This window comes from Dipodomys spectabilis, unplaced genomic scaffold (assembly GCF_019054845.1).
Source record: "Dipodomys spectabilis isolate Male_0828 unplaced genomic scaffold, ASM1905484v1 ptg000247l, whole genome shotgun sequence".
Taxonomy (NCBI): domain Eukaryota; kingdom Metazoa; phylum Chordata; class Mammalia; order Rodentia; family Heteromyidae; genus Dipodomys; species Dipodomys spectabilis.
The window spans coordinates 378,104-395,344 of NW_024870924.1; positions in this window are offsets into that span (position 1 = coordinate 378,104).

Below are 17,241 nucleotides of genomic sequence, written 5' to 3' on the forward strand. Positions count from 1 at the left end.
ATCAAAGAAAGAGAACTATAGACAAATTTCTTTGATGAACATTGATGCAAAACTTCTCAACAAAATTTTGGCCAATCGACTTCAACAATTCATCCAAAAAATCATACACCACGATCAAACAGGATTCATTTCAGGGATGCAAAGCTGGTTCAATATACGCAAATCAATTAATATTATTCATCACATCAACAGGAGCAAGAATAAGAACCACATGGTTATCTCAATAGACGCAGAAAAAGCATTCGACAAGATCCAACACCCCTTTATGATGAAGGTTTTGGAAAAATTAGGAATCCATGGAACATTCCTCAATACAATAAAGGCTGTATATGACAAACCTACAGCCAGCATTATACTCAATGGTGAAAAACTAAAGCCATTTCCTCTTAACTCAGGAACAAGACAAGGATGCACACTCTCTCCACTTCTCTTCAATCTAGTATTAGAATGCCTAGCTACAGCAATAAGACAAGATGCAGACATAAAGGGGATCCAAATAGGGAAAGAAGAAATCAAACTCTCCCTCTTTGCAGATGACATGATCTTGTATTTAAAGAATCCCATAGACTCCACTCCCAAATTACTCAAGCTGATTCAAAACTTTGGCAAAGTAGCAGGTTATAAAATTAACCCCCAAAAATCAATGGCTTTTCTGTATGCCAACAATGAGAAAAGTGTGGCTGAAATTAGGAAAGCAACTCCATTTGTAATAGCCCCACAAAAAATAAAATACCTAGGAATTAACTTAACTAAAGAAGTGAAGGACCTCTATGATGAAAACTTTAAAATCTTGAAAAAGGAAATCAACACAGAACTTAAAAAATGGCAAAACCTCCCATGCTCCTGGATTGGAAAGATTAACATCGTGAAAATGGCAATACTTCCCAAGGCTATCTACAAATTCAACGCAATACCTATCAAAATTCCACCCTCATTCTTCAAGGAAATAGAAGAGGCAATCCAAAAATTCATATGGAACAATAAAAGACCCCGAATAGCAAAAACGCTCCTCAATGGAAAGAACACTGCTGGAGGAATATCAATACCAAATTTCAAACTCTACTATAAAGCCATAGTAATCAAAACAGCTTGGTATTGGCATAAGAACAGACCTCAGGACCAATGGAATAGAATTGAAAACCCAGAAATGAACCTACAGACCTATAGCCATCTAATCTTCGATAAGGGAGCTAAAACAATAGAATGGAAGACAGACAGCCTCTTCAGTAAATGGTGCTGGCAAAACTGGTTAACTACATGTAGAAAACTAAAGCTAGATCCTTATATATTACCCTGCACCAGAATCAACTCCAAATGGATCAAAGACCTTGAACTCAAAGCAGACACTCTGAAAACATTACAGGATGGAATAGGAGAAACCCTGGGTCTCCTTGGCTCAGGCCGAAATTTTCTGAATAGAGACCCGGAAACACAACAAATCAAAGAAAGGCTGAACAAATGGGATTGTATAAGGTTGCAGAGCTTCTGCAGGGCAAATGACATAGCTAGCAAGATCAATAGAAAGCCCACGGACTGGGAGAAGATCTTTACTAGCCATACAACGGACAAGGGTCTCATATCTAAAATATACTTGGAACTCAAAAAATTAAACCACCCAACAACAAATCCTCAAAGAAACAACTGCCCAATAAGTAAGTGGGCGAAAGACTTAAAGAGAAGCTTCTCTGAAGAAGAAAGAAGGATGGCCAATAGACACATGAAGAAATGTTCAACATCCCTAGCCATAAAAGAAATGCAAATCAAAACAACATTGAGATATCACCTCACTCCAGTTAGAACAGCAAAAATCAAGAACTCTAACAACAACAGATGCTGGAGGGGATGTGGACAGAAAGGAACCTTACTTCATTGTTGGTGGGAATGTAAACTTGTTCAACCACTTTGGAAAGCAGTATGGAGGTTCCTCAAAAGACTCCACATAGAGCTCCCCAACGACCCAGCAATCCCACTTTTGGGCATTTACCCAAATGATCACAAACAAGGCCACACTAAAGCTACCAGCACAACTATGTTTATTGCAGCATTATTTACCATAGCTAAGACATGGAACCAACCCAGATGCCCCTCAGTAGATGAATGGATCAAGAAGATGTGGTATATATACACAATGGAATTCTATGCCTCCATCAGAAAGAATGACATTTCCCCATTTGTTAGGAAATGGAAAGGCTTGGAAAAAATTATATTAAGTGAAGTAAGCCAGGCCCAAAGAAACATAGGTCCCATGGTTTCCCTTATTTGCAATATCTAGTATAGGTATGAGTCAAGCGGAAAAAGTCAGATAATGTGATGTTAGGAAAACGAAACCTCAAATATGTATTTTAATGTTTTTGTTTCTTTCATGCATGTGTTTCTAACGCATTTATAAGATTATTTCTTTGTTGCTTTGTATGTCCCTCCCCCACAGTGTAACCCCCGCTTTCACTATATTTGATGTCAGTATAACTTGTGGAGGAGATGGGGACAAACAAGTCGTTTAAGGATTCAGGTGGACCTGTTGCAACAATGAGAAGTACAAAATGTCATGTCAAAACCAGCTTTACAGTGTCGGTGGGGGGGGGAGCGGAGGGGGGGTATGATTGGGTGGGAGGGAGGGGGGAGGCTGGGAAGGGAGGTGAAGGGTAAACAAAGGAGGAGGCTGCAATGCTTGGCAAGAAATGTATGCATTATCCTGCCCATGTAATTGTAACCCCTCTGTACAGTATGTTCTCAAATAAAATAAAAAAAAATTAAAAAAAAAAAAAAAAAAAAAGCATCAACTACTTTTGACATCATAAAACTAGGACAAGATAGTATTATGAGATCACATGGTCATTGTGATGTTATAAACAGATTGTGAATGCCTGTTTTTAATCATTTTTGTTGTTGTAGTTGGTCATGGGAATTGAAATCTGGGCTTGGGTGCTGTCCCTGCTCTACAGCTCTAGGCGAGCACATTATCACTTGATCCACAGCACCGCTTCTGGTTTTCTAGTGGTTTTGATTGGAGATAAGAGTCTCATGGACTTTCCAGCCTGAGGTGACTTTGAACTGCAATACTCAGATCTCAGCCTCCTGAGTAACTGGGATTACAGGCATGAGCCACCCGTGCCAGGCTTTTTCATTCTATTTAGAATTTGACATGTGTGTTGATATCAGAAAAATAATGTGACCTCATAACTGTTGTAACATCATAAATCAGCAGTGACATAAAATTGTCATTGTGACACCATCAGCTCATTGAGATATCACCAAATGACAATGGCATCATAGCATGATAAATCACAGTGACATTGTTATGTCATAGACATAACAGTGTGAAGGCCTATTCTGTGAATTCATTCTATTTCAGAAACCCATTTTGACCATATAACCATTGTGATATCACAATCCTTTGTGACATCACATTGCCATTGTGACATCATTAACCTACTGTGCCATCACAAACCAGTCCTGTCCTTATAAGTTTTGTGACATTGTCATATGTTAGGCCCTTTGTGAGCTCATAATCTGTTTTAAATCTCTTATTTCTGATATGACATGTGATATCAGAAATCCCCTGTTACATCATAGTGCCAGATATCATGACCATTGTATCACATTGTGACATCACAAACCTGTGAGAGCGGCATCACATTTGTGAAAACACATGCCTTTGGAGACATTACAGTCCCTTTTTTGAACTCATGTAATCATTGCCAATTAATGACCATTGAGATCTGCCATGCCACTCTGACATCATGAATCCATTGTGAAATCACAAACTTATTGTGACCTCATCACGAGAATGGCATCAACGACTAATTGTGGTATCAAAGCATTATTTTGACATGATATTGTGGTATTGCCATTGTGATATCACTGTCCCATTGTGTTTTTACAAACCTATATGGCCACATCACATCTTAGAAAATTCGTGGCCTTTGAGACTTCAAGCTCTTTCTGTGAACTCGTGTACTTATGACCTATAAGGCAAGGAGACAAACCATGTGGTCACATTTAATATATAAAACAATTTACAATAGAAAGGGGGATGAGATTACCTTATCCTGGACTGGATACCCAGGTCCAAGAGCAGCCTTGACCATCTAACTGAGACCACCAATGGGCAGCCCCACCCTTTCTTAATTGGTCTGCACATGACCAGCCAAAAAATTATGCTCTCTGAATCTTCAAACCTCAATGGGCAAGGCTTTTTACTTTTCATTCCTTCCTCCTTCACTACAGACCTGTCCTTCCTTCCAGGTCTTCCCCTTTTTCCCTTCCACCACTTCCTTCTTCTCTTCAGGTCTCTCCACTCTCCACAGGCCTGCCCTACTCTACCGCAGTTACCACTTGCCAACATTCTGCTCTCCCTCATCTTCCTCTCTTCTCAGGTTTTTTCCTTTCTGTTATCTCATCACTTTCTTACATCCGGGTAACTCCCATTTTTATCCCCGCTTCCAATGCTCTGAAAATGCAACCTATATATAGGTTGTACCCCTCCTCACTCCAACGGGTCTACTGCCTAACAATTTTTAACCATTTCTTCCCAATCTGCCCAATGCTCAATCACTTCTTGACAGCTCACTAAGTGAGGCTTGACACCTCCACCTTTGGCGGCATTCCACACATTCTCCCATGGGCCAGGCCAAGAATTTACAATGATTAAGGGCTCCCACAGATAATTCTGGCAACACTGGTTATTACAGTATCCTCATAGTGAATTAGAAGAAATTGAAGTTGCATATGTCATTGTTATATTAAAACTGGATGAGACATCACTAACGCATTGTGACCACATCAGTGCGGTGACATGACAAACTCATTGTGATACCACATTGTCATTGTGCCACCATGATCATATTGTGACATCCCAAACCTATTATGACCTCAGAAGCTTTGAAAGCTTGGCCTTTGTGTCATCACAGGCCCTTTGTGTACTCATATCCTCATTTTGAGCAAATTGAGATCAGACATGCCATTTTAACATGGCAAAATTTTTGTGACATCATCACCAGTGTAACATCACATTGTCATTATGACACCATCAGCCCATCGTGACGTCATAAAACAACAATGACTTCATAGCATTATGACATCACATGGTCATTGTGATGTCACAGATACATTGGAATGCCTATTCTGTGATTTCGTTCTATTTCAAATGCGGCAGGTGGGTTGATATCAGAAATAGATTGTGATAACATAACCATTATGACATCACAATACCTTGATGACACCACATTGCCATTATGATATCACTAACCCACTGTGACATCACAAAACTGTCCTATCATCATAAATGTTTTGACATGCTGCCAGTGTGATCACTGTCCTCTCTGAGCTCATAAATTGTTTAATTCATAATACATCAGGTATGATATGTGATATCAGAAATCCACTGTGACATCACGACCACTGTGACATCACATTGCCAGATGTCATGAAAATTGAGTCACATTGTGACATCAAAAACCTGTTAAGATTCATTACACTTGTGCCAACATATACCTTTGGATACATCATTATCCCTTGTGAACTTATATATTCATTGTGAATTAGAGTCCTAGCATGAGATGTGACATCACCATCCCATTGTGAAATCATAAATCTATATGACCTCATCACCTATATGGCATTATCAACTATTTGTGACTTTAAAACAATATTATCTCTTGTAATGTTAACATTATATTGCCAATGGGATATCTCTGTCCCATCGCATTTCCACCAATATATTACGTACTCATAATATTTTACAAAATTCATGGCCTTTCTGACTTCTAACACCTTATGTGAACTCGTATCTTCTTTGTGATCTAGTAATATCACCATGTAATGGTGATATTACAAATTCATAGTGACATCACTATCCAAGTGTGACCTTATCCCCACTGTGACATCACAAACCCATTGTGACATCATATTTCCACAATGATATCATGATCATCTTGTGATATATCAAACCTGTTGTGACCTCTTAGTACCTTTGAAAAAGCACATGGTTTTTGTGACATCACAGTCCTTTTGGGTAGTTATATCCTCATTGTGAACAAAGGACAACTGATATCAGACATGCCATTGTACCATTACAAATGATTTGTGACAAAATGACAATGACATCATAGCATTATGTCATCACATTTTCTTTTTTTCTTTTTTTTTTTTTTGTCGGTCGTGGGGCTTGAACTCTGGGCCTGGGCGCTGTCCCTCAGCTCTTCAGCTCAAGGCGAGCGCTCTACCACTTGAGCTACAGCGCCACTCACCACATTTTCATTGTGAGGTCATAGAGACAATGTGATTGCCTATTCTGTGATTTCATTCTATCTCAAATGTGGCATATAGTTTGATTGCAGAAACCCATCACAATTGTGACATTACAAGCCCTTTGTGACCTCATATTGATATTGTGATATCATTAATGCAATGTAACATCACAAACCTGCCTTGTCCTCATAAATTTTGAAATAAGCGACTACCTTGACCTGGGCTGAATGCCCAGAGCTAAATTCAGCCTCAACTATGAACCCTCAGAGCTCCAAAGAACAGCCCAGCCATTTGTTAACTGGTCTGCAAACAACCATCTCCCAAAATAATGATCTCCAAAACTCCACACTTCAAAGGACAAGGCTATTTCATTTCTCTTCATCCTCCTTCTCTCCAGACCTGTCTTACATTTCAGGTCTTTTCATTTTTTCCTTCCACCATTCCCTTCTCTTCAGGCTGCTCTACTCTTGACAGTCCTGCCCTGCCCTATCCAGGTGGCCAGCTGCCATCCTTCACCTCCTGCTCTCCCTTAATTTCCTCTCCTCCGAGGTATTTACATTCCTGCAGTCTCATCAGTTCTTTCCTTCCAGGCCTTTCCCCTTTTTTCTCTCCCCTTCTGTTGCTCTGAACATGCAGCCTATATATAGGCTGTGCCCTTCCCCCACTGCAATATATTTCCTGCATAACTGTTTTCAATCATCACTTCCCAAATGTTCATGCCCAATCATTTCTTGGCAGCTCACTATGTTGGGCTTGACATCCTATCTCCTTCAGCAGCATGTCCTGCCCCCTCCAGTGGCATGCAGCCCCCCTCTCCGGCGGTCCAGAGCAAGAGGCCATGATAACTATCTGTTCCCGTGGATCATAGGGGCACTGCTGGTTTTTACCGTGTCCTCATGGTGATCTAGTAGCAATTGAAATTGGACAAATAATTGTCATATTACAAAGTCGTGGCATAACTAATCCATTATGACCTCATCACCAGTATGACATCACAAACCCATTGTAACATCACATTGCTGTTTTGACACAAGGATCACATTGCTACATCCCAAATCTATTATGACTTCTTATATCCTTTGAAAAAATACATAGATTTGTGACATCACATTCCCTTTGTGTATTCAAATCCCCACTGTGAAATATTGACAATTGAGAATCAGACAGGACATTTTAACATCAAAAACAATTTGTGAGTTCATCACAATTGTGACATCACATTGTCATTTTGACAACATCTGCACATTGGGAAATTACACAACTAAAATGATATGATAGATTTAGAACTTCATATTGTCCTTGTGACATCATAGACACATTATGAATGCCTTTTCTGTGATTTCATTCTATTTAAAATGTGGCCTGTAGGTTGATGTATTAAACAAATCGTGAACTCATAACCATTGTGACATTACAATCCCTTTGTAAATCACGTTGCCACTGTGATATCACAATAACCACATATCACAATATCACATAACCCCCCGTGACATCACAAACCTATCCTGTCATCATAACTTTTGTGACATGCTGCAATTCTAATATCTGAGGCCTTTTTGTACTAATAATCTCTTGTTGAATTCATTAAATTTCACATATGTCATTTGATATCAGAAATTCCCAGTGACATCATGACTATGGTGATATCACACTGCCATATTTCATATCCATTGTGACAAATTCTGACATCACAAACCTTTTAGGATTTCAATATATGTATGACAACACATACTATTGGAGAAACCAAAGTCCCTTTGTGAACTCATATACTCATTGTAAGGTAAAGACAATTGATAACCATCATGTCATTGTGACATGCCCAACACATTGTGACATCACCAATCTTTCGTGACCTCATCACCAATGTAGCATCATCAACTAATTGTGACACCAAACAATATTTTGACATGATGTATTGAGTTGACAAGGGCATGATGATATCACTGTCCCATTGTGTATTCACAAGCCTAATATGACCTCATAACATTTTTAAAAGTTCATGTCCATTAAGACTTCAAGCCCCTTCTTTGAACTTGTATGCACCTTGTGAAATACTAGCAGTTGAAACTGGGCATGTGTTTGAGATATTACCAAATCATTATGACATCAAAGACCTGTTGTGACCTCATCACAACAGTGTATCATAAAGTTATCCTGACCCCTAAGTACCTTTGAAATCACATATGGTACTTGTGACATCACAGTCCCTTTGTTTATCCATATCCTCATTGTGAACACATAATTGAATTCATATATGCCATTGTAATATCACAAACCCTTTGTGACCCAATCACCAGTGTGACAACACATAGTCATTATGACATCATTACCTCCTTGCAACATCAATTTACAATGACCTCATAGCATTATGACATTAAATTTTCATTGCGATGTTATAGACACATTGTAAATGCCTATTCTCTTAGTTCATTCTATTTCAAATGTGGCATTTGGGTTGATATCAGAAAACCATTGTGATCTCATAAATATATGGCATCACAATTACTTTGTGACATCACAGTGCTATAGTGATTTCACGAACACACTGTGACATCACAAACTGCCCTCTTCTGTCGGGTCTTCATCCATCCCACGAAAGCTGGACAGGGTCCCAGGAAAGCTACGTGTGGCTGCTCGCCCATTCCTCAGCCTCCCTTAGCCCAGGAGACAATCAGATGCAGTGAGTCAAGTCAAGAAGGGACTCGTTTATTAACACAGAGCAAGACCTTTTTAAAGCAAAAGACTGCGTGGGAGGAGAGGAAATGGAACCAACCAATCACTGTAAAGGTAACACCTTATCATATACCTAAGCTTCCACAAGCGGTTTACACACTGAAGGTAAACAAATCAGGCTCTGCTCAATCAACTTCCTCTCAGGGCCATCTTTGCTGCCTGTGTGCCCCACAGATTCCCTCTTTCTGTGTTAATGGCAGATACAACTCCCAGTTAGTTATCCTTTTCCTTTCCTCTGTAAAGGTTATTTTAACAGGATTACATTGGAAAGAATAGCATTGGTTATGCAGGGGGTTTGAGGCAAGTCTGGGGGGCAAGATTTGCCAGAAAAGGATAGGGCCCTTGTGCATGATACAAGAGCCCATCCCAGTTACCTCACATCCCCAACTAGCATAGTAATAAATATAAGCCCCACCATAGTTAGAAATGTCTGAAACAGTTCGATTAATTCCGGGGCATATGGAACAGTCTTTATCTTGTCCTCTTCAGAACATGGGAGCAGCCTGGGTATTGGGAATTCCACACATGCGACACAGTGCATCCTCGTGGGCCCCCACTCTCAGGCCATTCTACTATAGTCCAGAAAAACAAGGAAAATTAAAAAAAAAAAAAACTCTGCAGACATAGCAAAGCAATCCTGAGCAACTGGATTCTTTCAATTAACCCAGTTCTTTGTTTGTGCCTTCAAAGGAGTACAGGAGTCAAGATGACCTTTCAGCTTTACTGTTGTCTCCCAACACCACGTCTTTGTTCAAAGGAGAGAACCCTCCTGTCTTAGGTTGGGTGGATCATCTTGTCTGTCTTACCCTTCATCCAGAACTTCTTCAAAGCGAAGCTGAAGGCCCTGTCTTAGGTTGGTCAGACTAGCACCCTCTCTTACCCATCTCTGGCTGTGGTTCCTCTTGGGGGATATTTATAACTGGCTGGCTAAACTCATAAGAGGTTTGTAGTGCACATATAATTCAAGAAAGGCATAGAAAAACCATCAGCAAAAGCATTCCAAGGCCAAGCAATATCATTAGCAGTACTTTAACAGTCAGTAATGGGATAGCAGTCTTTGCCATGTCAGAGTCCAGAGGTGGGGCTTGTAAAAGGAATATTAGAGCAAGTAGCATTAAAATAAATAGCTCCTACAGAAATATTAAATGGTCCATACGTAATGAAATAGGGAGGTGATCAAAATGAAGGTCAAGCCACCAGGTCGAAGGGACAGCTACTCTTGTGGAGCTATGTCTTCATTGCCAGCACTGATCACTGCCCAGGTCACCCACTGAGGTTGAGTATTGCCATCTGCAATACTTAGAGAACACAAGAGCTTCTCAAGGGCCGATTGTCCTTGGGAATGGTTAGTTATCCTTCTTGCTTTCCCTCCTTTAAACACAAGCCTCTGCCACCATAGCCATTTTTTTTTCCTTGTTGGTTAGTTTACACTTGGGCATCCTCCTGTATAGAGGAAATGGGTAAAACTTTAAGGTTCCTGGCAAGGTTCCAAATGGAGGTTGACATCTCTGTGGGAAAAATGCATCCAAATCCCCTGCCCATGGTAACTAGCAGGTCAGGTCCTCGCCATTGTTGTGTCAAGGGGGTCCTTCCACCTGAATTTCACTTGGGGCTTAGGGTTTAGTTGTCCCCAGTGCTTCTGAAAACTGGATTCAGTTGCCCCTTTTGTAAAACTTAAAATGTTAATGGTAAACAAAGCTATCTGTAACTGTATATGGGGGCTAACTCCTACTTTTTGTTTTAATAATTTCTCCTTAAGACATTGGTGATTTCTTTCTATAATTGATTGGCCTTGGGGATTATAGGAAAATACTGTAGTATGATTAATGTGCCATTTGTCAAAAAACTCTGACATTGCTTTACTAACAAAACAGCGTCCATTATCGGTTTTAACTTGTGCTAGTAGACCCAAGGTGGCAGAGCATTGAAGAAAATGTGCTTGTGAATGTTTAGTTCTTTCTCCTGTATGTGCTGTGGCCCAGCATGCTCTTGAGTAGGTATCTATACAGACAAAGATATATTTCAACATACCAAAGGCGAGGAAATGAATAATGTCTGTTTGCCAGGATTAAGGCCTCTGGGATTTACCGCTGGTGGTTGTAACGGGGGTACTTTTAAGAAGGGCTGGCATATTTTCCAGGTACGTACTATCTTTTTGAGGTCCTTTACGGGACTCTGAGGAAATCTATGTTGAAGACCTCTTCAGTTAATGTGGGTGAAATCATGCAAACAGGTAGCCTCTTGTAACGATAATACTTGTGGACCAGTAGCTAACTGGTCCGCCCAATTATTGCCAAGGGATAAAAACACAGGAAGTTTTGAATGCCCTCTCAAATGTTGAATATGAATAGGGGCTTCTCACCCTTCTAACACACCCTTAAGGGTAACCATAATAGGGGAAATAGGGTTTTCATCCAGCTTAATATGTGCCTGGGAAATATGAGGGAACAAGTTAATCATATATAGGATATCAGAATACAAATTAAAGGGTTTTTGAATGCCCTGAAGGGCCATAATTACAGCCAGCATTTCTTTATATTGTGCTGACCCTTGACAAGGTTGAAATATTTGTTGGCTCAGGGTCTTTTGTTGCTCTTCAAAGGCAGCATACACAGAGCCTGCTTTACCTCCATCAGAAAAAAATATGGAGGGCACCAGGAAGATTCGTAGGAGAAAATAGAGAAGGTAATTTGAGGGGAAGATGCCATAACGTGACAGTCCATTTGGATGGTCTATAATGGCAATCAATTTGGCCTAGGAACCCATCCTCGGAGAGAGCAGGATGAGCATTGGCTCGAGTGAGCCACTCAACGTCTACCATCTGAAAAGGAAAAACAATGGAGTGAGGGTTGAGGCCATAATGCCTTTGAGCTTGTGTCCTTCCCTTGACAATAACATCTGCAAGTTGGCTTGCCTGAGAGTACACCCTAGGTGTGACCCCCAGGGGAGTATGAAACCACTCTAATGGCTCCCCCCTTAAAGTTTAAACTGCAGAAATCAATGTAACACCTGCAAACAACCAAAGGAAAATGGGCTCAAAAATAGAATACCCCTTCAGGTAAACTTCATCCAGGGCTTTTTGGAACTGCAAAAATGTTGCCCAATGGCTATCTGAAATTGTAATAACTTTTTGGGCCATTCTGTCTTTTAGTAGAGCAAATAAGGCACAAGACTATCTTTAGGGAGAGGAACCCATGCCAACAGTCAACTGATTTCCCTCCAAAGGCTCTGAAGTTGGGTTAAGTTCAGAGAGGCTGGAATATCCAGCAAAGGCTTAAGGGAGCTGGCCTAAGTCAAGGTCAGGTGGGACACGAGCACCTTAAAAGGAGTTACCTTTTGAATTTTATTGAGGGTTATGGTAAAACCCATTTTTAATATGGCGACAACCTGGTCCAAAAGGCCCTCCAGGCATCACGGGCCTTGGTGCCCCAGAATTATTTCATCCATGTAGGCATAGGCAAAGGAGGTATCTGAACCCAGCAGAGCCCCTAAAAGTGGGGCCAAGTATTGTTGGCAAAAGGTCGGGCGATTGGCCATTCTCTGTGGCTGCACCATCCATTCAAAACTCCGATCAGGCTGGGAAAAATTAAGAGAAGGGATGGAGAAAGCAAACTTCTCCTAGTCATCTGGATGCAGGGGATAGAAAAAAACAATTTTTAATATCAATCACAACTAAGGTATATTCTGAAGGTAGAGTTGGAGTCCAGGGCATGCCTCTTAGGGGCGTTCCTACTAACTCCATCCTTTCATTTACCTTACTTAGATCTTGGAGTATACTCCAAGCCCCAGAAGGCCTTATGAATAACAAATACAGGTGTTTTCCAATGACTAATAGAAGGACATACGTGCCAAAGGTTTATCTGTTCCTTCACCAGAAAGTGGAGGGCTACAAGTTTAGGTTTGGTCAATGGCCACTTCTCCACCAAGATAGGGCTTCTGGGTTTCCACCTAATGGGAGGTACTCAAGAGCAGTGGCTTTTAGGATTGAGGGTGTACCTGAGCGGATCCCCTATATTCTTCTCTGTAATTATGAAAGTTAAAAATCCTTTTCCTTAACTCTCTCTAGATCCTGTTTAAGCCTTTGTGCTTCTTCTCCATCCAGGATATCATCATAGGATGCTCGATGGTGTGTAGTGACCATGGCATCCATTTATCTTAGCATGTCTTGCCCTAGTAAATTTGCAGTGAGGTTTTTGCCACTAAGGAACATATCTTTCCCCGTTCTCCATCTGGTCTAGTCCATTTCATATGGGCAACCATCTCTTTGGACTGGGAGTTGCCCTCTACCCCCAATATTGGGGGCCCGGGAGCAAGCTTCCAGTCCAAGGGCACTTCCTCCTCTCTGAGTATGGTTTGATCTGCCCCCGTGTCAATTAGGCAGTGAAATTGCTTCCCACCTATGAAAATAGTAATTTTAAGGTGGAGTCCTTCCTCTAGGGGCACAGTCCTATGGGCCTGGGTCATCCTGCCATGAGGCTGCCTGGGATTCACAGCAGAGTGGGTTCCTCCTTGAGTTAATGGGGCTGGAAGACACCACTCCCCTAGTTTAAAGGCTTGCTATTTACATCAAATTTGGATGGACAATCTTTTTTTCCAATGGTACCCCTTCCTGCAACTGGGGGCAGGGTGTAGGGGGAGGTTAGGACCTCCCGGGCCGTTTGGCGGGGGGGGGGGGGGTTGTTGTGAATAGTCCCTCTTAAAGTGCCCCTCCTGCCCGCATTTAAAACAAGTCCCTCTCCCCAATGGTTTTCGGGTTCTTCAGCCTTGGGCTGCCAGCACCTGGGTAATAGCCTCAGTCATTGCAGATGTCTGAACCTGTAAAGCTAAAGGTTATGATTGTGACTGGTGCTGTTGCATTACCACATCCTGTGAGGCCACCACACATCTGCTCATGGAACTCTCTCTAAATCCTATGCAGGCCATGCAGTGGTCTGCATTCACCCCTTCCCAAGCCAGTAACTTTACAAACTGATCTTGGAGGTTCCCTTCCAACAGCTTGTGGTTAATACTCTGTTGGACTCAGTCTACAAATTCAGCTAGAGGCTCACCAGGTTTTTGTCTCACTCCTGCTATGGGGGATTCAGTGGGCCCATCATCCAGTTTGTAGCCTACAGCAAGTCCTGCCTGTCTCACCTGGTCATTGTATGGGCCAGGTATTGTGGCCTGTTGGACGCCAGTGGAGTACCTTTCCCCTAACCCTGTTAACATGGCATAAGTAATAGGTATCACGGGTTGAGCCTGCCAGTTATTCTCTCTCCGCACTCTGCATTCCTCCTTAAAGAAGGCACACCATTTAATAAACTGAGAACTGGTGAGGAGGGCTTTGGCCACATCCCACCAGACACACAATTAGGTGATAAGCAACGTCATGTAATAGGGTCTGGGCCCAAGGAGAGTTCGGGCCATCCTCCACCACCTCCTTGTGGAGCTCTTTCAGATCCTTAGCTTCCCATGGATACCATTCCAAGGGCATATTACCTCCTGGTGCCAGATTGACCGGATAAGCTTGGGGAAGTGAATCCTGTGGCCTAAGGTCCGGACTCCTATGTGGCACTTCCCGTAAATATCAAGACTCCAAGTAGGTTACTTCCCCAGCCCTCGGCCCCTTTATGGAAGGTTGGTAGGGGTCCGGGTCTTGCAGGTCCCGTAACGAGCCTTACCTCCCCACCCCAATCAGGGGAATAGTGTGGGGACCGAGGACCGTCAAGGGCACCCAAATCATAGGGGGTAACTTTCACCTTCCTTTTTGACTTCCACTGTGCAAGTTTTGGTGTTTTCTCGGTGAAATTTAACCCATTCCATTTCCTTCTCACTTCCCAAGTCCTCCTTTACTCCCTCTAGGTCTGATGTTGCCCCTTCCTCCTTCCTCTGTGAAATAGCATTACCCATACTAAGGGTTTCACTTAGCCTGAGAGAGTGCTTAGCCTCAGTTGGTATCTTTTCCTTTCGATCCCCATGTGGGGAGCCTGATGTCAGGTCTTCGTTTGACCGAAAAAAGATGGACAGGGTCCAAGGAAAGGTAATTGTGGCTGCTCACCCATTCCCCAGCCTCCTTTAGCCTAAGAGACAATCAGAAGCAGCAGGATTCAAGTCAAGCAGGGACTCATTTATTAACATAGAGCAAGCCCTTTTTAAAGCAAAAGACTGCGTGGGAGGGGAGGAAATGGAACCAACCAATCACTGTAAAGGTTACACCTTATCATGCACCTAAGCTTCCACAAGCTGTGTACACACTGAACTTAAACAAATCAGGCTTTGCCCACTCAACTTCCTCTCAGGGCCATCTTTGATGCCTGTGTGACGGCACTGTCCTCATAAGTCTTGTGATGTGCTCCAATTGTGATGTCTTAGGCCCTTTATGAGCTCATAAACTTTTTTCAACCTTATAATTTTTCAGTTAGGATATGTGATATCAGAAATCCACTGTGACATCATGACTTTTGTGACATCATACTGACAGACATCATGACCATTGTGTCACACTGTGACATAATCCTCCTAGGACTTCAACACATTTGCAACAACACATGCCTTTGTAGATACCAGTCCATTCGTGAACTCATATTCTCTGTGATTTCATGACAAATGCGATCCATTTGGATATCACCAACCAATTGTGACATCATAGACCTACTGTGACCCCTTACCTCTATGGCATCACCAACTAATTGTGACATCAAAACTTTTGTGATGTCCCAATGTGACACGATGATCATGACATCTGTCAGTGTGATGTCACAATGGACATGATGTCAGTGGATTTCTGGTATCTCATGTCATACCTGAAATATGAGGTTGGAAAATTATGAGGGCAAAAAGGTCTAAGATATCACAATGTTAGCATGTCACAAAAGTTATGAGGACAGATGTTTGTGATATTACATTGTGATAGTAGTATCACAATGGAACTGTGATATCACAATGTGATTATGATGACAAAATTGTTATGTAGGCACAAAAATGTGTTTCTGGTATCAACTCTCATGCCACATTTGAAATACAATGAAATCACAGAATAGGCATTCACAATGTCTATGATGTCACAATGAGAATTCTTGTCATAATGAAATTATGTCATTGAGTTTGGTGATATCACAATGAGCTGATGCTCTCATAATGAAAATGTGATGTCACACTGTTGAGGATGTCACAAACACTTTTTGATGTTATAATGGCATGTCTGATCTCAATTGTCAGTTAACAACAAGGATATGAGTACACAAAGTTACTGTGCTTTTGAAAAGGGCATGGATTTTTCAAAGGAGCTAAGAAGTCATAATAGATTTGAGATGTCACAATGGAATCATGATGTCACAATAACAATATTGTCACAATGGGTTTGTGATGTCATGCTGATGATGTCAAAATGGGTTTGTGATATCACAACGAGTTTGTAATATTAAAATCAAATTTCCAATTTCAATAGCTACTAGTTCACAAGGAAGATACTGTAATAATCAGCAGGACCCCAATAATCTATAGGGTCTGATAATCAGTCAGGCACCATCTCCTAGCCAGTTGGAGAGGACAAAGTATGCCACCAAAGAAGGTGGGGCATTCTGTGGGAGGGGCTGTTGCATTAATCACTACATGTTGAGCTGTTAAGAAGTGATTGGGCTGTGGGCAGTTTGGGATGTGACAGTTGAAAACTGTTAGGCAGTTGGTGTAGAGAAGGGGTACAGAATTTATATAGGTTACTTGTTCAGAACAATAAAAAGAAAGAGAAAAAGGGAAAAGTCCTGGAAGGAAGGAAGTGGTGTGATAGCAGAAGGGGAAAGACCTGGGAGGAGAGGAAGTTGAGGGGGGGCAGGAGGTGAAGGATGGCAACTGACGACCCAGGCAAAGCAGTTCATACCTGTGGAGAGTGGAGAGGCCTGAAGAGAAGAAGGAACTGGTAGAAGGGAAAAATGGAAAGACATCGAAGGATATATAGTTCTGTAGCCAAGGAGAGGCAAAAGGAAGGGGGAAAAAGGCTTGCCCTTTGATGTTTGGAACTTTGGATATCATAATTTTGGGGGTTGGTGGTTTGGAGAACATTTATTATATTAGATGTGTCTCGATGGATTCTCTTGAACTACAGAGTTCCTAATTTTCAGAAACCCCATCGAGATAATCCATTTGGATAGCATCAAGCCTTGGCCCCAGAGAAAAATCCCCATAGGTGAAAGTGTCAACCCTCAGGGTTAAGAGTCTACCTCGAGTGTTTGTCTCCAGAGGACCAACATTAACAAAAGTCATTTAGGTCCCTCTAAGGGTATG